Genomic DNA, 22,058 nt, shown 5'->3' with positions numbered 1-22,058 from the left:
TTTAATAGGCAGTTGTGCATTTTAAGGCAAAATTATATAATTTAATAGGTTGAGGGAGGAGAGAGAATTTTTCTTGAGGCACTGTTCCAAAGTCCTCCAGTCCTACAAACGACTTCTTCCTCATTTAGGATGTATTCTTGACAGAGCCTAAGGTTAACCCCCAGGCATAATGCACATTTTTAGGAGAAAGGTTTGCATCTTCCAATGCAGATTTGCATCAAGATTTTTTTTTTACCTGCAAAAAGAATATTTCTTAAAATGCTGCATTAAAAGTCCTTGACATAGCAGCAGGCAAAAATGGTGAATGCAGGCATGGGCACAGTAGATAGCTAAATATATCTCACCTCAGTGGACTCTTTGGTATTTAGGTTTTCAGTGATCTGTTAAATGTTCTGCCCATTTTAAAAGCTGTTTGCAGCCAATTTGTGTAAGATGCCTTACACAATTTGTGTAACAGGCAATGGCTTGGCTTTACAAAACGTGTATTTAACAAATTCAGTTTTGCTTCAGTTTGATCCTTTGGCATATTATATTTTTATCTCTTCAAGATTTAGGAAACTTTCTTTAGTCACCTTCCAGTCTTTCCTACAAAAGGGTAACAAATGCCATCTTTCTTGGTAATCTTTTGAAGAATATTCTCAAAACAAGATTATCAGAATTCCTTTTCCTACTGTAGAATCCTGAATCAGCAACATTTGCTGTTTTGCTGCATATTGAAAATGGGTTGCATGAATCTAGTGTGGTATTGCTGGCATGTGTCTTTTTTTTTTTTTTTTTGTAGGGTCCTCAGAATATGACCAGTGCACAGAAAAAAGAATCTATCCTCCTGAAACACTCCAGTGCCTGCTGCTTTTCTATTGCTTTGCCACTGTGCTTCAAGAAGACATAACTAATGATTTTGAATTACAGTGGCCTGGTGAGTTGTCAGTGACAGATAGAAATGATGGGCTCCTGAACTAACCCCATCTTCACAATTCCTCAGTATTGGTTTCTTCTTAGCCATTCATAATCACGATTCAACGGTCTTTTAGATACTCTTAAATCTCTAGATAACCCCTTTAAGATGGACAGCTGTTGGAAACTGGGAGAGGATATTGCGGTTTGGTGAAAACTACAATTTCTTTGATGAATGAAAGAAAGCTTAGCTTCAAGGCATCTGGGGAAAACAATTCAAACACAGAGGAAAACAAGAACCAATCCAGAATCATCTTCCTTTGTTTCATATCCGAAATTCCCTCTTTTGCTGAAATGGTGGTGTTTACCTCTCTGCAGAACTTCCTCAACAAAACCTGGTGGCTTTGGCATTTGTGTGTATGTGTGTGTGCATATGCGTGTGTGTGTGTGTGTGTGTGTGTGTGTGTGTGTATTTGACTTCTCATTTTTCCTCTTACTCACAGTTGTTAACTACAAAGGTTAGCAGTTTGGGCAGCTTTCACAGTTTTTGCTCCCTAAAGATGGAAAGAACCACTGAAAAAGGTGCCCAAATGCTGTGGATATTTACTGTTCTGGCTGCCTAGCATCCATGAGTGCTTTCCAAAAACCCTCATATTTCCTTTCATGGAATTAACTCTCCACTGATTACAGTCTTGTTGGGACTCTAAATAATTCATCCTCTACTATAGGAGCCGAAGGAATGCTTGCAGACTTCATAGGCTCCTCTGACCACATCTTTTCCCTTCAACTAAGTATAACCAATGGATAGGTTGGCATAAGACTTAGGCTCAACCCATCAGATTCTTTCTCCCGGAACTTCTCTCCTCAAGCGAGATTCAAGATCTGAAAACCTGATTGGTGGTCATTTATCCTAACTCCGGTACCCCGATATACAGGCTGAATGGTTTCTCCTGCCCTGATTATTCTTGTTCTGCTTGAAACTGTGTGTGTGGTCTAGTTTTCTGGTCTTTTATACGGATTTAGCAAGCTACCCAATATCTTTCTAGTAAATTTATTTCTGCTGAAATCACCTGTTATAGATTTTTATTATTTGCAACAAAAAACAAGCAAAGAAACCAATCAAAACAACAACAACAAAAAACACCTAGAGGAAATATACATCATGAGCCCTTTCTGGGACAAGGTAAGATGTAAATAAATATAATAATTAAGTATAAAAATAAGCTTAGGGCATAATACATTTCTTCAGGTGCTGGGGCTGTTACTAATTCTGGACATTCCTTGTGGAATAGCTGGAAATAAAGTTTCAAATAGCATGTAGCTTCATGCAGTAAGAGTTTCAAACAAAAAGTAGTAAGAACCTACTGTATGTCACATTTCATATGAAAATAGATATGAGAGATAAAACAATGGAGAAAGTATTTGTGAGCAGTGTATAATCCACCCTAAAAAGATGATTTAAAAATAATACTGTAATCCAGCTGTGGGGTACTCCAGTATGAACCACTGTTCCACTCCATGTCAACTTTGACCTAGTATATCTCATTATGTGGACAAAATCTAATCATACCGATGTGTCTGTTACCAATACAAATTTTCTCAAAGACATGTTAGAGAGGAATATGAAGGATTGTATATTCCATACTCCAAACATTATCCTCACTTCTGCATTTTCTACTTGTCTCCTTTCTTGAACCTCCTTTTTGACTTTTCCTTGGGCAATGTTTTGTCCTTTTTCCATCTTGCCAGCAAATGTATTCCTTGACACTTCCCTTTCTCTCACTCACAACTTTTTTTTGTGCCTGAAAAATTATCACTTCTCTAGATTTGCTTTAACCCACCCATCACCCTTCTCAACTAACCAAGGATCTTGTAGTAACAGGATCCACTATCCGTAGCAGAAAATAATGGAGTGCAAATGAAGGTTTTTGGTAAAGTTGATGATATCTGATTGGGTTCTCAGTCTGTACCTAAAATCTGCCAGTCGACATGGTCTATACAAGTCACACCTCCTATCTAAGTTTGATTTTTGCCAACCCAACTCAGACCTCTTTCCTTTAAAGTCTTTGTAAAGTCTTTGTGAAGATAAGTTGTGTGCTTTGTAGAGTGCTCCATATTAGAGATATATGAAAAATAAAATGTCATCTAGGTGGTAGTTTGACAAGATCACTTTCAGTTATCATTACACAGATTATTACATAGAAGAAACCCAAGTGAAGGTAAGTAAATGACAAGGAGGGCATCTATGTTGTCATCATCAAAAGTTCCAAAACAACACTCTTAGCTTCATGAAGTTTGGCATTTTTGTAGCACTGCTGAATAACCTGATATTCTCATTCGAAAGTGTTGACTTGACATATACTTCGCTTTAATCGAACACTCCTACCCATAGTCATCTTTCCCTGTGTATTCAGTAGAACTGAGGCTAGAAGGATGAGTGAGGTCAGGGCCAGAGAAGCAAACACATTAAATACTGAAAATACTCCATTACAACAAACACTTTCCCCAAACACACACACACACACCCCTACCTTTCATTTCAGAATACCTGCTCGCTTGAGGGTTTAATTGTAATGAATGGGCATGTTTATATTCTTTCTGTAAACTCACCCTCCACCCAGAAGTTTTGACTTTCTCAAGAGCCAATCAAACTTCAGCATAAGAAATACTTAAAATCTAGTTGGAAATCCGCTACATTTACAGTGTTAGGTTATCTCTGACACAACAGGTCTTCTCTTCCACTCTTAGAAGTTTCTAAACTTCTGAGTGATGTCAGATCCTATTAAAAATTAAGTATGGAACAAAAGATTTGTGCTTCCCCTGCCACTAGATTTGGTGGCAGGCAATAAGAGCTTCCACAGCTAATGGACACACAGGCTTTGGTCACAGTTCATTACATCACCTTGTCGTGGGGTATGTATATTAGTGATTGCCTTTGAGCAATCAATTTCATCCAAAGTGGGCTTAATGGAGTGTTAATATGTATATATATATTTTTGGAAATATACACAGCGTCCCTTGTATCTGCACTGACATAAGAAAGTAAAAAGTGAGGTATTTAGAAATCTCTAAGAGAAAAATTCTGAGAACCAGTCACTTTATAAGAAATAATGATTATGGTAACTTCTGGCCCCAATATGGGGAATAAGACAAGAAGCTTTCGTTAAAATTAACCCTACATAGAGCTTACCAGAAGGCGATTCTAAATAGGTTAGCATATTTTTTTCAATTATTCTGCCCCAGCCTGACAGGCCCAACCTTGCCCCACATAGCAGGTCTGTGTAACACATAACACAACCCTGCTTTCTGTATATTTAATTCTCGTGGCTGCGTAGACATCTATCTTCTGTCCAAACAAGGCTATGAGTGCAGGATACCAGGGAATCATGTGAAAACAGGCTTGGATGCTTTCTCTCTACTCTGTGACCTACCTCCCCAGAGCCACCAGATCCCCGTGGGTATTACCAACACTAACTGAATGAAAACCTAAGACAAAAAGGTGGCTCTAGCCTTGTGAATTGAAGTTCAAACAATTTAGAACCTCCCAAGTTTTCAAAGGAGGGACAGCCTGCCTTCTGAATATGTATTAAGTTATAAAATATGAAAATATTTTTAAGCCCTAAGGGAGCATTCAGGCAAGAATCAATTTAAGATATAACTAAGACATGCCTCACACGCAACTCAAAGTTAGATGAGAAGGCCAGTCGTCCACTTCCTTCCCAATCCCCACTGCATTAAAATTTCTAAATATATAGACTTGAACTTGAAGCAGCCCAATGGGCATATTCAGTTCAGCCAATTATTATAGCTTTCTAGTTTGATAAGAGATTCTGATTATTAAAATATGGAGATGCTCACTCCCAAGCTTTACAAGCAGCAAATGGTTTTTAAACTAGAGTTAATGTTGTCACTACAGGTTTTCTTTGCTTCATATTAGCAAACGTGAAACACATACCTGGGCAGCATGGATTCACTGGGAAAGCATAAACGCACAACATGAAAAACTACAGACACGTGTTCTTAACTGTGTTTAAAAGGACGATAACATGTTTTTCTATTGCTTCCTGAATTAACTCTGAATTGGAAAACAACGTTTCCTATTACAGTGTTAAGTCCTCTTCTTCTGGCCCCTTATGGCAGAGGGATGTGCTGGAAAGAGCAGAATTATGCTTACAGGTGAACTTGGCCAAGTAAGCCTAAGGATTAGACACCAAAGTGATGGATACGTGAAGATGAAGATGTTGGCACAAATGGGTCTTTCACTCTTTACCTCTCGGCATTGAATTAGGCTTACTGAAACACAGCTTCTTGGGCACCCCTTATCTGATATATATTAACCTCTCCGGGAAACATTCCCCAACCTCACTTTTCAGTTTTCTTTGGGGGCTGTGGGGTAGACTTTTGTAGGTTTGCCAGCCCACGGCTCCCCATCCTCAGCCATCGCAGGGTCTGATTGCAAACTAGGCTTGAATGCAGTTGCTGCAGAATGCACCAATTAATTACATGTCTTTTACATAATTGGCATGAAGGCTTTTTGAACAAAAATGCAAATTTATGGAAATTGGTTGAAATACTTATGCAAAATAATATAAAAATGGACCCCTAAATTATTGGGAAAAAAGGTAGTTTTAATTGAACAGCTAAAAGATTTGTACTTCGTTATATGATTATATCTGGTAAACTCAATTTAAAAAGTAAGTTCATTTGCTTTTATCTAACCCTTCCATATCTTGCTCAGTATTGTTGGTATAATTATCACCAATAAAGGACCAATCTTATTTTCTATCTCTTTTTGCATCAAGCATTAGTCCTGTAAACAGAAATGGAATATGTTATTTTTTTTTTAACAGAGCCTTGTGCATTACAAATTAGGAAGCATCAGGCCAAAGAGTTGCAAAGCAACCAATTATTGCTTAAAGGGGACAGAATGCAGCACCCTGCTTATTTGCTGTTTTGCAGGGGGAATGACTTTGCTGTAAAACAAGACTTTCACAAAGGATCTTTGCAAGGCAGTTGTAGGGGAAATAGTCTTGCAATCAGTAGAATATATCTGGCAATGGTGGCAAGAAATGTGTAATACAGATGGATACGCAGTTAGCGATGCATTAAAAGAAAATCAAGATGCTTTTGACATAGGGGTGAATACCTGAATAATCATAAATGTGCACTTAATAAAAAACGTGTCAAGAAATGTAGAATATGGATGGGCAAACACTAAATGAAAGGAATGAGAAATAAACTGTTGCCAGGTTAAGGGACATAGAAATTTACAATGAACCAGCTGTTAGTTATTGATGGACAACTCCCAAAATTCAAAGAGATCCAATTTAATATACCTTCAGCTAATCAAGAAATTAGACTGACCTCCAAACGCCAAGGGTGTGGAAGTAGTTTTACAAGATTCAGATAATTAGACTGATGAGGTAGCTTTCTTATTCAGTATTTTCCCTTGGAGAAGGTGGGAGAGCTGTGAAGCAGATTGAGGGTGGGCTTGCTTTCCTGGTTCAGACTTAGTAACACCACTTGGACAATTATTTCTTAAAATATCCTCAGGTTTTTCTCTTTAGGTTCCTACTGTAAAATGTAATTGGAGGTTGCCTGAAACTATTTAAGGCTTGTCAGCCTCTCATCAAGAAATGCTAAGAGTAGGTGAATTGATTTTATCAATAGAGGGCTACATTCTCATACCTGTTCCTCTTGGAGAGGAAGAAAATTTCTTCTCTACTCTTCTAGGTTCTGTGGGTGGCGAATTAATATAAAAGATTAACAGGAGAAAACAAATTTAATTACACACATACAGGAGCCTCATAAGAATACAGGACCCAAAGGTAGTCAGACAATTGAGGTTTACATGCCATCCTGTGCTAAGGAGAATGGGGTAGGTATCTGATACTTCAAAGGGAAGAAAGACAATATACAAGAAGATAGGAAGAACAGATGTTTGGTAAACAAATGTTTGTCTTGTTATGCAGAGGCAATGGGACACAGAGAGGAACTGGATCAGCAGGTCCTGTGGAGCTTACCCCCAGCTTATAAAACCTGTCCATATTCTCTGCAGTTATCTCTGGTGATAGTTATCTTCCTGGACCAGGCCCTCTATCCAAATTCCTTTAGGCAGTTAAGGGGGAGGTACAAGCTCTTCCTGAGTGTTTTGGGTCTTGAGTGAATTCAACTCAAAGTAATCCACAAGCCAAAATAGCATGTTTCGGGTGGACTCATTCTGACACCTGTCATTCCTCCAGAGAGATAAGTAGCTAAAGACAAATCTGGTCTAGGGGCGCCTGGGTGGCTCGGTCGGTTGAGCATCCGACTTCGGCTCAGGTCATGATCTCACGGTCCGTGAGTTTGAGCCCTGCGTCGGGCTCAGTGCTGACCGCTCAGAGCCTGGAGCCTGTTTCAGATTCTGTGTCTCCCTCTCTCTCTGCCCCTCCCCTGTTCATGCTCCGTCTGTCTCTGTCTCAAAAATAAATAAATGTTAAAATTAAAAAAAAAAAAAAAGAAAAAAGAAAGACAAATCTGGTCTAGGAATTTGAAGTAGAGAAATGAAATTAGTAAGACTTGCAAACTATTACCTGAAGTGTTCAGATTTTTTAAATGCTTATTTATTTTTGAGAGAGAGAGAGAGAGAGAGAGAAACAGAGTGCAAGCGGTGGGGAGGGGCAGAGAGAGAGGGAGACACAAAAGCAGATGCAGGGGCTCCAGTCTCTGAGCTGTCAGCACAGAGCCCAACTTGGGGCTCAAACTCAGGAACCACAAGATCATGACTTGAGCTGAAGTTGGATGCTTAACCGATTGAGCCCCTAAAATGTTCAGATTTTTAAAGACAAGATGGAGTTGTGATCTTATGATTCCCGTCATACATCTCGGTGTGATGATACATCATTTCTTCTATTTTCCTCTTTTGTTTCTCGGTTTGATGCATTGCATGTTTATTTGGCCCCTACTATGTGCAAAATAGTACAACAAATCCTGAAGACAAATATAGAAATACAATTCATAATTCTTGCTTTTCCATATAGACATAAAACACAAAATATCAGGCTGTGTGTGAAAAGGGCTATAATGAATGTAGTAAAAAATGAAGTTTAAAGAGCTTTAACTTAACAATTCCTAGATAAGATATATCATAAATCTGATTTAAAAGTGCATCTCTCCTTAACTAGTGATTAATAGCATGTATTTGTTTCACTTTAACCAGTATTGTTGTTGAAGGCATTGAAATAATTATATTGCATTCTCTTCCTCCTCCTTCTTGTCTCTCTTCATTCATTATTTATCCCTAAATTACCATTTCTTATTTGGCCCATCAAGATTTTCAGGAGAACTGTTTTCTGCCAAAATTTTGGGAGGTGCAAATCTAAAAAGAGATGCTAAAAATCATTGAATCATTCCGTTCAAATGGGTGAATGTTATGGTATATAAATGAGATCTCAGTAAAGCTGCTGAAAGACAAACAAAAATACTGGGTTAATGAGTAAATTCATACTAATAAAGCCCTCAAAATGATTAGAATTGGGGCCCACTCATTCAATCACAAGTTCATCAAATTGTATTGTTTATCAAACATTTGGCTCAATGTTGGAATTATACTGATGAAAGCAAATCAGTCCTTAACCCCTTGTCTTCAATGTAGGAGGAAAGACAGGTGTGCAAAAACGCCAGTGCCCATACACTGAAAGGGAATGAGTGCAGCATAGAAGAGTGGGTTCCAGGATCTGAGATCAGAAGGTTATAGAAGGGGGGAGAGTGTCAGGGTAGTCAAAAGTGTGAAGGAAAGATCCTTGGGTAAGGTGATTGCTGAGCTGAGTTTTGATAGATAAATAGACATTTTTGGATAAAAATAAGCACATTTGAATTGGGAGAGTCTACATCAAACACAAAGACAAGGAGTCATCAAAGATGTTACATATTCCTAAAGTAGGAAGTTGCAGGAGATGATCAGCTGGAGACAATGGCCAAATCATAAAAGCAGACTTTGAATTTTTTTAACTTTTAGCAGGTTCTCCCAAAAGACAACTTCCTTCAGGTTTTCTTTCATATACCTACACAGTGAACCTTGTCCGAACTTGCCAGTGAACGGAAGATTCTTTTTTTATGAACCAAATTTTCCTATAAGGTTTGTTGTTTTTTCTTTCTTATTTTTAGAAAAGAATAAATAGCTTAGATTATAGTTTCTCTTCCTCCATCAACTCAAGTTCTGCCTTTATTAAGTAATTGATCAACATCATTTTATTATACTACTGTATGCTCAATACTAGTGGGGAGAAGACCTGTCATTTTATAGTGTTTACTGATATTAACAGAAAGTATCCATGCACAAAAAAGAGATAATTCAGAAAATACTAAATTTTGTCAGCACGGAAGAAGTAAGTCATAAAAAAGGCCTAGATGTTTTTACCCAGGAAATGGAAATGACACCGGATACATTTGTACATTTCTTGCCTTGTATTATAAAGTTTCAGTGCACTGATATGATGGTGCTTTGGAAACTAGGGTTCACTGCGTCCACTTGCTACATGAAGACACTAAGCCTCAGGAGAGCAGGACACTTACCATAAGCTCCACAGCTCTTTACTGGCATGGCTGGATCTCCAAACACAGTCTCCTAATTCTCATACAAGGCTGTTCCACCAAACTAATTGTTCTCATGCTCCATCCTTAGGGCCCAGAAATTTCACTGGCAAGAAGCTGGAATGAAGAAAGGGTAGAGGGATAGTATTGTAGGACTTAAAGGGAAATTTAAATTTTGGTAAGTTATTTGTGACTTTAAAGAAAATGGCTTAATTGTAAGATTATTTTTACAGATCATAGCCTCTCATAGTAAAATTCTAAAACTTCCATATTGTTTTCATTACGTTGGTATTTTTATAGGTTAGAAAGTGTGTGTAGAGGGAAACTCAACTTTGATACTCTTCATAAGTAATCTAATAAAGAACCTCAAAACACAACTACGCAAGTGCACATGGACACATAAGTTTGCCTCTCCGGGGGTGTGACTAAGAATGGGCTCTCAAAGTGGCCAGTGCCTTGCTGCCATTACTATACTGGAGCTCATATTCAGTGCCTGTCATTGTGATAAGTGCTATAAACAAATATATTCTCATATAACTCCCACAGCAATACTGAGCTGAATTTTACAAAGCAGGAAAGTATAAGTAATAAATGTCAAATTTGAAATGTATGTCTGATTCCAGGATTGATGCATTTATTCCTGATATCACCAATATTGAAGTGGATAGAGGATGCTTTGAGGTTCGACCTTCTTCCAACCAAAGCCCCTAGACCGAGTGTATGAGGAAACTGATGCTTACCCATTCTCACTAACTAGTGTTATATTTAGAGTTGCTATATGAGTGACAAATGCAAATGATAGAAAAATAATTTTAAAATACAGAAGATATAAAACAGGAATTTCTCTCAGTCTCATAACTTATTCCCATTTCCACTTTCATCAAATAATTACTGTAAACCATTCATTCCAGTTCAATGGGGACCACTAAACACACAAACATGTGTTTATCAACTTTGAATAATTATCTTTGATTTTAAGTTTGAATGATAACGTATTTTTCAGTCATACCACCCTCACTTCTTTGTTCAAGGAAATTCTATCAGCAAAACTATTCCTTTTACATTTTACCCAAGTTTGTGACACTTTCACTGAATTCAGCAGCCATAGTTATACTGTCCAGCTTTGCCTGAAGTTTGGTTTTATTTTTATTTATTTTTAATTTTTTAATGTTTATTTATTCTTGAGAGAGAGAGAGAAACAGCAAAAATTGGGGAGGGCAGAGAGACAGGGAGACACAGAATCCGAAGCAGGCTCCAGGCTCTAAGCTGTCAGCACTGAGCCTGCCCAGGGCTCAAACTCATGAACCACGAGATCATGACCTGAGCCGAAGTCAGATGCTTAACCAACTGAGCCACCCACGCATCCCTGAAGTTTGGTTTTAAAAGCTGGAAATTAATAGCGTTTAGCTTTTAACTAGGTAGTGTAAATGAATCTATAAGAAACATTGAGCTATACCACTTAAAAGAGTATTTCGTAAGTCTAGATCAAATGATCTTTTCTCAGTTACTTACGTTTATGCCTTTTCACTAATTTTTGGAGCTTGATTTAGTTTTCAACAAAGTTTGATTCCATAAGTTGAAAATAACATCATTGTTTGCTGATTCAAAGTAACAATTCCTCCTCTATATAACTCTTGTTCTTTTTGAAAGACTCCAAATGCCTTTTATTTCATATCACATTTTCTGCTGTCAAGGAGATTCCCTTCACTGTTTCCTGGGTTGGAGCCCCTGCTTCTTGGAAACTGGATGGTAAGTACAGTGTACTTGTAAGATAGCTTCAATGCCTAAAGTTTTAATGAGTTAGTTTCAGTTGTTACTTTTATTGGTTCTTTCATGAGTTTCTTTTGTGTTTTGATGTCTTTGAGTGTGTGTTGCTCATTGTTTTGAAAAATCAGTTTGAAGCACGGATTCTCTATGACCTAGGATAAGTTGCTTTCTATCAGGGGCTATAAGTTCATGAGCACCCCAAATCAGAGCTTGCATTTTACTTGAAATCCTCATGTGACGTGAATCTGAGCTACCAATGTGAGCAACAGCAAAGCAGCAGCAATACAAAAACCACAACTCTTCAGAATTGTCTTAATTCCCTTTCTTTTTCCACCCTTTTATCTGTTCAACATTACAACACCTATCCCTGTGTCTTCTGAGTTCAGAGTTACTTCTTGTTCACCTTTATCTCTCAGCTGAAGGTGGCAATGTCTTCTGTTCGATGTTGGATCGGCCCTGCTTCCCGAAACACAGGTCTAAGTTTGCCAGGAGCAACAAATGCCCTCAGAACAAATGTTCCTTTATTCCAGTGCAGGGCACCGCTTATATCTCTGGGGTCCTACATTTCCACGCATTTTTCACTTAGTAGCTCCTCACTCTCTTTTCGGGTATCTAATACTTTGAAGAAATTTTTTCTATATTACCTAGCAATTTTTGTTGTTTTTAGCCAGAGTATTGGTCCAACCAACTGAAACAGGAGCCCATTTCCCCCCTCTATTCTTGCAGTTCAATTCCTTTTATCAGTATGTGTTGGTATCAATCGCATAGGAAAAGGTATACTTTTTATTTTATTTTTACTGAGAAAACAAGCTTTTTTTCCTAACTATCAAGACAGTTTGATTTTCAATGTGTATTTTAATATTTTTTTATGTCCCGCGTGTTCTATTCTCCTCTTCACAACATCATTTTTACATGTATTCAATTTTCTTTTGCTGTTTTCCGCACTAAGTATATATTTTCTATAATCGATTTTAAATATTATTTTATTCTGATCCATTTTGTGCAATTTCCTCAAACCCATTTGCCATATTCCTGACAGTATTTTCTGTTAAAGTTATGTCTTGTTATTATTTCTTCTGTGCCTTTGCTCTCTGTTCTGTTTTCTTTGTTCTCTTCCATATCCTTCCTGAGCTCTGCCTGCTTGGCTTTCATCTCTGGCTTTTGTTTAATACTTTCTTCTGTAAATCCTTATGTCTTTTGTTTCATTGTCACCTTGTTTTATTCTTTGTTTTAATAGATAAACAATGTCTGTTATCCTTTTGGGTTTAAAGCTAACTGGTTGTCTGAAGCTGTCTAGTGTTTTCTTGGACAATTCTGTTAGTCTATGAAAAATCTTTTCTTATTACATTATGTTTTGTTAGGAAATAAATCCAGATGACAGATCCAGGGGTGTTGGTTGAAAAAAAGTTGGGAAGAGGCTTGGTACTTTCCATATATCCACTCTTTCCCAGAAGCTACCAATGGGCCCAGGGGACCAGAAGACCAGGATTAGGCACTCAGAGCGATGTGCTTATATTGGAGAAGGACAAGGAAGAAAGTTTTTCTATCCATCGTAGAATTATGCACTGTTTTCTCCCTTGCCATAGCTTGAAGTTTATCTTTTCCATATCCTAATGGAGCTAGGGCTCACTAAGAGTTTATAGACCACATTACAATATAAAAGTCACTTAACAGTGTCTAGTACATGCATAAAAAGTATTTTGAAAGTACTATACTGCAGGGTGCCTGGGTGGCTCAGTCAGTTAAGCGTCTGATTTCAGCTCAGGTAATGTTCTTGCTGTCTGTGAGTTCGAACCCCGCATTGGGCTCTGTGCTGACAACTCAGAGCCTGGAGCCTGTTTCAGATTCTGTGTCTCCCTCTCTCTCTGCCCCTCCCTCACTCACACTCTGTCTCTCTTTCTTTCTCTTTCTCTTAAAAATAAGTAAACATAAAAAAAGAAAGTACTATACTGTTATTGTTATTATAAGCAATCAAATGATTAAAAGGAGGTATTTCTTTAGTGTAAACATAGGAGTTTTCTTTGCTCTAATTCAGAGAACTAGGAATGACACACGAATTCATTTTACATCGTTTTGAACGAGATTTTGTCCAACTTACCTTGATTCCTCCAACGATGTAGAGACGAGTGACTTCAAAGTTGTCCTTGGATAGAGGGAATAGCCGTGCAAAGGCCCCAAGGTGGGAGCTAACTGGTGTATGCGACACATTGCTAGGGGCAGTGTAAATGGAACAGAGAGACGGAGATGGGAATGTGGGGTCAGATAGGTTGGGACGCAGGCTTACGTTGGGCCTTTTTAAGGTTTTGGCTTTTACTCTGAATGAGATGGGGAGTCACTGGAGGGATTTTTAGCAGAGGAGTGACAGAATCTGACCTATGTTCCAAAGGGATCACTCCATCTGGTGTGTTGAAATTAGGCTGTAGGTGAAGAAAGGTGAAAATGGGGAAACCAGTTGGAAGACTGTTGAAATGATACGGGGGAGGGATGGTGGCAGCTCATACGGGAGCATCCACAGTAAAAGGAGCGCGAACTGGCCAGATTCTACACACAATTTGCAGCTGTCACTGAGAGAATTTTTTGAGGTATTGGGTGTTGGCTATGAAAGGAGGACACTTAAAAGGGATAATTCTTAGTTTCTAGGCCTGAACAACTGGAAGGACTCAGGTGGTGTCGAACTGAGATGAGAAGGGCACTGGATGGAACGGGTATGTGGGGACAGGAGATCCAAGAGCTGAGATTTGAACATGTTACGTTGGAGAGGCCTCTTAGAGATAGGTCACCTGACATGGAGCTTGGAATCTTAGTGTGAGGGGCTGGATAGTGTCTCCTCCCCAAATTTCATGTCGCCCTGGAACCTTTAAATGTGACCTTATTGGGAAATAGGGTCTTTGCAGATACAATACAATTTAAATAAAGTCATACTCTATTAGGGTGGGCCTTAAATGCAGTATGTCTCGCATACTTTTAAGAAGAGGGAAATCTGAACACACACAAAGGCTCCAACCCATAGGAGAGAAGGTTATGCGGAGACAAAGGCAGAGGCTGAAGAATTGTATTTATAAACGGAGAATTGCCAGTGATTCACGGCAGCCAACAGAGGCTAGAAGAGGAAAAGAAGGATCCGCCCCTAGACCTTTCAGAGAAAGTATGTGGCCCCTTGTCACCTTGATTCCAGACTTCTAGCTTCTGGACCTATGAGATGATAAGTTTCTGTTGTTTTAAGCTACTCAGGTTGTAATGGTTTGTGATGACAGCCTAGAAAACTAATATACCTGTGTGTATTAGTGGGGACTGACTGGCTCTCAGAAGTTCAGAACCATCATCTCCTGCATTCTAGATCAACTAATTCTCTTCACACAGCCATGGTTCATGTTCACTCCAGGGTACAGGAATCTGCCTCATACAGCTGACTCACATTGAGTTAAATATCTAAAACCACGGGTAGGATGATATCGTTTATTACCCTCTGGCTGGGTAGTTCAGTTTCCATCATATATTTACACAGATGATGTCCTCAACACAAAATCTTTCTGGGATTTAATTTCCTTGTGTCTTTGAGAGAAAAGTTCCAAGAAATGCATTTCTCCCATATAATAGATTTTGAAGTTCTATGGGCAAGGTTAAAAAAAGTTGACAGCTTGCCTAATGTGTTAAACGCTAACTCTTAAGAGAGTTTTTATGGGTTAAAATCAGTAAATTAAAAAAAAATTAATATTTTGTCATGTGCAGATACCCTAAGTCATTATAACTTGAATCATGATACAGCCAATCTAATTTTGCTCTTTAGAAAAGGAAAACTGCCTATCCACCATCTATGCTTACAAGAAATGTCTAAACTTTCACACTACAAGAGGTGGAATCTTATCCAAAAGGAATCTACTATACCCTGTTTTTAAAATTCTGCATCTGAATTTGCTATGGTTGGTAAAAATAATAATAATAATAATAATAATAGTGCATGCTTCTCTTTTGCTGTGTTTAGTTATATACAGTTGTAGAAAGAATGAAGCTGGGAAACACCTCAGAAACTGCAGAATTTCTCCAAGTGTCAGAAAGACAATAGTCTTTTTGGAAAAGTAATGGGGGATTCTCACATGGTGAGGATAAGTTGATGGGGTTGAGCTAAAAGCTAAGCATCTGGCTTATGAAAATTTTTGCTGTCGCTGCTAGAGCTAGTCAGCATTATATAGTCCCTTGATCACTAGGGACTTTACGATCTGTCTTAAGCTATTTGTGCACTAACAATAACTCTGTTCATTCCATGATTTCTATTTGTAGGGGGAAAAAAAAGAGTAAATGGTGTCTGAAAAATCTGAACATAAAGAGATGTTAAAATAAGGAGATTGGGTGTTGAGAAACAAACAGAAAATGCAAAAAAAAAAAAAAACCCACCAGGAGATGCAATAAATTCAAATCATTTTCAGAACAAGAGGGAAAAAATAGTTAACGCAAAACTGAACTGAAAGATGCAAATAAATAAGTAAATTTCTCATTCAGGATCCATTTAGAGGCTGTATTTCTTGGCAGAGTTACTGCTTATTATTTTCATGTTTCTGGTTTCTCATCTTCTTTTGTCAGTCTATTGAAAGCTTGTTAAAATCTTATTTGCTTTTCCTGTTCTTTCGTTGTTGTTCTTGCCTTAACTTTAATGTTAAATCATGTGGAAGTAAGGTAAAAGGGAGAAAACAACAACAACAACAACACAAATAGTCACTGCAGTGGCCTAATTTTATGGCTACTATATATATTGATCAGTTTATGTTTTATTCAGACTTGATGGGTGAACATTTGGACAATAAGAAGGAATCTCTCCCTTAAATAGTAAATTGCAATGCTGATACAGAGCATCTAAGGATTTCCTGGAGAGGCTTGTTAGAGTCTGAAAAGGGCACTGATGTAGAAAAGAAACAACTGTCCATGGGTACTCCAGGCAGAACAAGAGGCTACTACACTAATTCCTTTCTCCTTATTTTGGGAGAGATGATAATGTATTTTATCCCTGTTGGCCAGAGCCTAGCATCGTGCTTATCGGATAGGAGATCATCAATAAACGGGTGAGAAAGGAACATACGAATAAATACAGTGATGATGCCAAGAAAGTACGCACTTACCCAGTTAAGAGTAATACTGATTGAAAGAGGTTCTAATGGTCAGAAATGTTGGATTGCCCAGATCCCCACCAAAGACTTTTTGAATGCAGATTCTGTGCTCTTAGCCACTGTCCAAAATGATTCAGAAAGTACTGGCCGCGTAGTCTTGGGCATAACCTTTGTGAACCGCCATTTTTCATACTGAAACCGAAAGAGATAATGTCTCCACGTGTAGTTGTGAACACGATGAGTGGTAATACGTAGCAAGTGCATACTACTGTGCCTGGCACATAGTCCACGTTTCTGGAAGTGATGGCAATAGGAGCAAAAGGTAGACTTGTATTAACCACTCTCCTTTCTATTGTCAGCTACTTCTCTAACATTTTCTCTTCTTCCCGATAATCCTCCAGAGAATTTCCAAAACACTGTCTACCCTTGGCTGCCTCTCACAATGCTGTCATCTGCATCCTGGAGGGTCATATGTCACTTAACATTTGCTCATTCTCCTCTGATTAGTACCACACGGGTCCCTGACTTCAATCCCATCACACTCCATATTGCGCTGGAAACTGTAGGGACCACCGTGAAGCATGTCTGGCCATTTCAATCACACATACAGAACCTTAACAGAATACCAGTGCCTTGCGTGTAGTGTGCTTATTTTCAAGATTTCTTTGTATTTCAGAGTCTTGCTCTAGTTTCCTTAGCTCTCTATTCCTTACACCTGAAGGACAGATTCACACACCCATACCCCCCAAACCCTGCCAATTCTAAATCCGAGTAGAGACCTCAGCAGGCCAAATCGGGAGATCTGCCGACCTCTTGGTGTTACATCAAAAATCACTGAGACCTTAGCCACATTTCTTGAGACTATCAAGACAATTTCTCACAATGATTTACTGGTGAGATTAATCATTTATTTGTTCAGAAATATTTTATAGTGCCCCTTTCTGGAAGATGCTATGGTGAACATTGCTCTGGATTGGAATTCTAAATGAAATTGGTCCCACTCTTCCCAAAGGAATGAGAGGAAATGAATCCTTAAAAATTAAGATTCCCTCCCGCAACACCACTTCCCCCTATTCCAAGGCTGTTACGTTGGTGCTAAATATAATCTTTTTCCAGTGTGGGCTCTGCCTATCTGAAAATCATGCCTGGTGATCCTCTTGAGTCTATTCCTTTCTTTCTTTATTAATGAAAGGGTTTTTATTTGTGCCCTCCGTTACTCCCAGAAGTACAACACAAAACAAGATGGGGAACCATGATTTATCTTCTATTTGATAAAAACATCTGCAGAATAAAATGAGCCTCTTGATGCCGGAATTGTCATCAATGATGACTTTGACAAAATGAGCAATACATAATTTGCTAGCTCCCTTGCGAAGCTGAAACAGATTGTCAAATAAAACACTGGAGGAGATGCATATGGGCTGAGTAGACCAGCTTTGAATAGGCACGCACGCAGGTGGTGGCTTAGTAGTGGCTCTAAGAAGGAGGACTGCCCTCATTTGGAGGGTCATTTGCATTTGAAAATGCTCGCTGCTAACTGGTGAGTATTCCCTATGGAAAAAGAGAATGGAGACTGCCAAAACCACAGCTATTTCTGTGCTTTGGTAACTTGAACGACCCAGAGAGCCCGAGCAGAGAGCAGGTCAACTCCAGCAAACTGTCCTGTAATAGTGGGCTTGGCCAAATACAAATCCGTAGTATACGACAAAGATGTTTATGAAAATCAATTGCTTTATGGGTAAAGACGGATTTTCCATCGACACAAAGCATGGACAGTGTTCTAGTGAGGTATTCAGGATGCATTTGGAGAAATGACAATCAAATGCTTTTAGCAGTCTTTGTATCTGCAAAGTACAGCAAAAACCCACATAGTTAGTTGCAGTCTGAATTTCACAAGTCAATACTAGTTGCCAAGGCAGACAATCAGAGCTATTCCATCCTGCAGATTTGGGTCCTTTACATGAGAGATCCTGCTTCTACTAAAATTCCTGTTAGGTTCAGTTCTTTCCTCAAAAGAAAGAAGCGATTGATGTTTTGCCAGTACAGTAATGTTATTTACTTAAAATATTAGTTCCCCTTTGTGTATATGTATTTCTAATAAACTTTATATTTTATAATAAATTTAGATTTACAGAAAAGTTGTGAAGACAGTCAAGAGGCTCCCCATAGAGCCCACAACCATTTTCTTCTACCATTGACATCTTACATTGGTGTGACACCTTCCTCAGAATTCATGAATCAATATTGTTACATTTTATTTATTCTCTACAGATTTTCTTAGATTTTAGTTAAATGATGAATTTCTGTTCCAGGGTCCCCATCCAAGATCCCATATTACATTGAGTAATCATGTCTCCTTAAACTCCTCTTGGTTGTAGCGATTTCTTATGCTTTCCTTGCTTCTAGTAACCTTGACAGTTTTGAGGAGTACCGGTCAGGTGTTTTGTAAAAAGGTCCTTCGGTTTGTGTTCGTGTTATGTTTTCCCATGGGTAGGCTGGAGTTATAGGTTTTGAAACGAAGACTGCAGAAGTATAATGCCATTCTCATCAAATCCTATTAGCAGTGCATGTTATCAACATGACTTATGTTGAGGTTAATTTTGGTTGCAGGAGCAAGCTAGTGTTCGTCAGGGTTTTCCCCTGTAAAATTATATTGCTCTCTTTTTCCCATACACTAATCTTCAGAATCAACTCACTGAGGACAGCCAGCACTAAAGCGGTGGGGGTGAGGGTGAAAGTCTCCTTGAGAAGGTATCGCCTACATCAATTATTTGGAATTCGTTTGTGTGAGAAATCTTTATATGTGAGATTATAATCCAATACTTACTACGTGTATTAGTCAGGGTTCTGCAAAGAAACAGAATAAATGGATGAAAACAAGATAGATTATAGACAAAGACAGGGATGTAGATATAGATATATTGTAAGGAATTGGCTCATGCAATTGTGGAAGCTGGCAAGTCCAAAATCTGCAGGGTAGGCTAGCAGGCTGGAGACAGGGGAAGATTTGTAGCTGGTGTCCAACAGCAATCTGCCGGAAGAATTCCTCTTTTCTCTGGGGAAGTCAACCTTTTCTATTAAGGCCTTCAACTAATTGGATGAGGAACCATGAGCATGGATCATGGAGAGCAATCTGTTTTAAGCAAGTCTAATGATTTTTAAAATTTTTCATTTAATTTCTTTTAGAGAGAGAGAACACAAGCAGGGGAGAGGGGCAGAGGGAGAGAGAGAGAGAATCTCAACAGGCTCCATGCTCAGCAGGGACCCCAAGTCAGGGCTTAATGCCATGACCCTGGGATCATGACCTGAGCTGAAATCAAGAGTTGGATGCTCAACTGACTGAGCCACTCAGGAGCCCCTAAAATCGAATGTTTTAAGTGTTAATCTAATCTGAAAAATATCTTTAACAGAAACGTACGGTTTGACCAAACACCTGGGCACTATGGCCTAGCCAGGTTGACACACAATATTGACCATCACACTACCTGAATTATTTTGTCACTAAAACTGTTCCAGCTATGGCCATAGGGAGCTCTTCTACTGGGGTCCCATGACCCTTTGACATGATACCCATCACTTATGGGGCGTTTTTTTCTTTTCTTGAGAACTTTCTTACTTTCCGGCACTATAAGAAACTCAGACTCACTGTACATTTTCTCCTACAGTCTTAAATCAGTGTGTGTGTGTGTGTGTGTGTGTGTGAATGAGGGGGGGCAGAGAGAGAGAGAGAGACAACAGCACACCCATGCCCTGGTGGAGGTCTCATAAAACACTAATACAACCGTGATATCACCCTTGTGATATTTAACTTTAATTACTTAACTTTAATTTAACTTTAATTACTTCCTTAAAGATCTTATATCCAAATACAGCCACACTGAGGGGATAAGTTTGAACATATGAATTTTGGAGGGGACACAAGCATTTAGTCCACAACATCTCATTTTCTTTCTGCCTGAAGAACTTTTTTTGTTAACATTTCTTACAGGGCACGTCTGTTGGAGATTAATCTCCTCGGTTTTATTAGTCTGAAAAAGTATTTCTTATTTACTTTTGAAGGATAATTTTGCTGAATATAGAATTCTAGATTGGTCGGGGGGTGGGGGCGGGCAGTGGAGCTAAGGTTGTTTTAAAAGTTTCCCTCCACACTCTTCGGCTTGCACTGGTTTTAATGAGAAGACCAGTTATTTTTATTCCTTCCTTATGTAGGTAACGTGCTTTTCTCTCTCTCCTCTGATTTCTCTCAAGATTTTCATTTTTATTTTTTTCTGCAGTTTTAATATAATATGCCTAAATATAGTATTTTTTGGTATTCATCCTGTTTTGTGCTCTTTAATCTTCTTGGAATTGTGGTTTGCTGTATTTCATTAATTTAAAAGAGTTCTCAGCTTTTATTACTGCAAATATTTATTCTACTCAATTCTCTTCTCTTTTCCTGTTCCAAAGTTGTATATATTACATTTTTTGACAGTCCTTGAATGTCTGTTCTGTTTTAAAATTATTTTCTCTGTGCCATCTCTGTCATTTCAGCTTGGGAAGTTGCTATTGACTGATTCTCAAATTCAAAGATTCTTTTTGGCCATATCAGGTCTGCTGATAAACTTCTAAAAAACCATTCTTCGTTTGTGTGACACTGTTTTTTATTCTTTTGTAGGTTTCTATCTTTCTACTTACATCACCCATCTGTTCTTTCATGTTTTCGATTTTGTTTCATTAGACCCCTTAACATGTTAATTATAATCATTATAGATTCCTTTTGCAATAATCCCCAAATCTGTATCATATGTGAATCTGGTACTCATGCCTACTTTGTCTCTTTAGACAGTTTTCGCTGTTTGGTTATTTGTTCTTTCCTTTTGGCATGCCTTGTCATGTTTTTTTTCTTGAAAGCCAGACATGCTGCTCAACTAATAAGGATTGAAGGATTTTCCTTTAGTGTGTAGAATTAAATTAATCTGGCTAGGAGCTGGAGGACTGTGTTTGGTGTTTTCTCTTGCTGTGGATGTTGGAGGCTTCAAGTTCCCCTAGTGTCCCTGAATTAGTCCTTCTTATGTGTTGTTCTGCAGAGGGTCTGCATGTAAAGCTTTTCTGCTTATAGCCACTGTTACTATCCCAGAGCCCTGTTTGCGTAGTGGTAAAGTCAGGGCGAGGCAGAGTGTTCTATAATCTTCTGATTAGATTTCAGTCCTTACTCTCTTCTATTGCTGTAGTATTCCCCATCTAATTCCTTGAAGCACTGAGCCCCACAGATTCCCATGAAGGTAAGACAAGAAGGCTGAAGGGGGCCAGAGTGGGAGGAAGGCCATTCTGACAACTGGGATGAGGCTCTGGCAAAGCTCTTTCCACAGGGAGTCCGTCTTTGGTATGGAGAAGGTTCTGGGGGAATTTCACAGTGATTATTCTTCCCTTCCCCTTGGCCAGGGATATGAGGGTATCTTTCCTGTATTTTTACTACAAGAACCTGGTCGAGTTCCTGGAGGTAAACCCAGAGAATTGTGCCCCAGGCCCCAAGACCGTGGCCACCGGATATTACTAAATCTCATGCTAGTTTGCGCTCAGCCTCGAGCACTTCACCAAAATTACCACTTCAGTGTCATTGCCAGTTTATGACTCTAAGGCTTCTGTTTCAGGTAAGCAGATCCAGACTGTATCTCTCTAGAGGCACCTACCTCTGGAGATTTAGGGGTGGTGATTTTCCCTCAGACTCCAATTCTCTGATTGGTCCAA

The sequence above is a fragment of the Panthera tigris genome, chromosome B1 (assembly GCF_018350195.1).
Source record: "Panthera tigris isolate Pti1 chromosome B1, P.tigris_Pti1_mat1.1, whole genome shotgun sequence".
Lineage (NCBI taxonomy): Eukaryota > Metazoa > Chordata > Mammalia > Carnivora > Felidae > Panthera > Panthera tigris.
Note: the sequence above shows the minus strand (reverse complement) of the source record.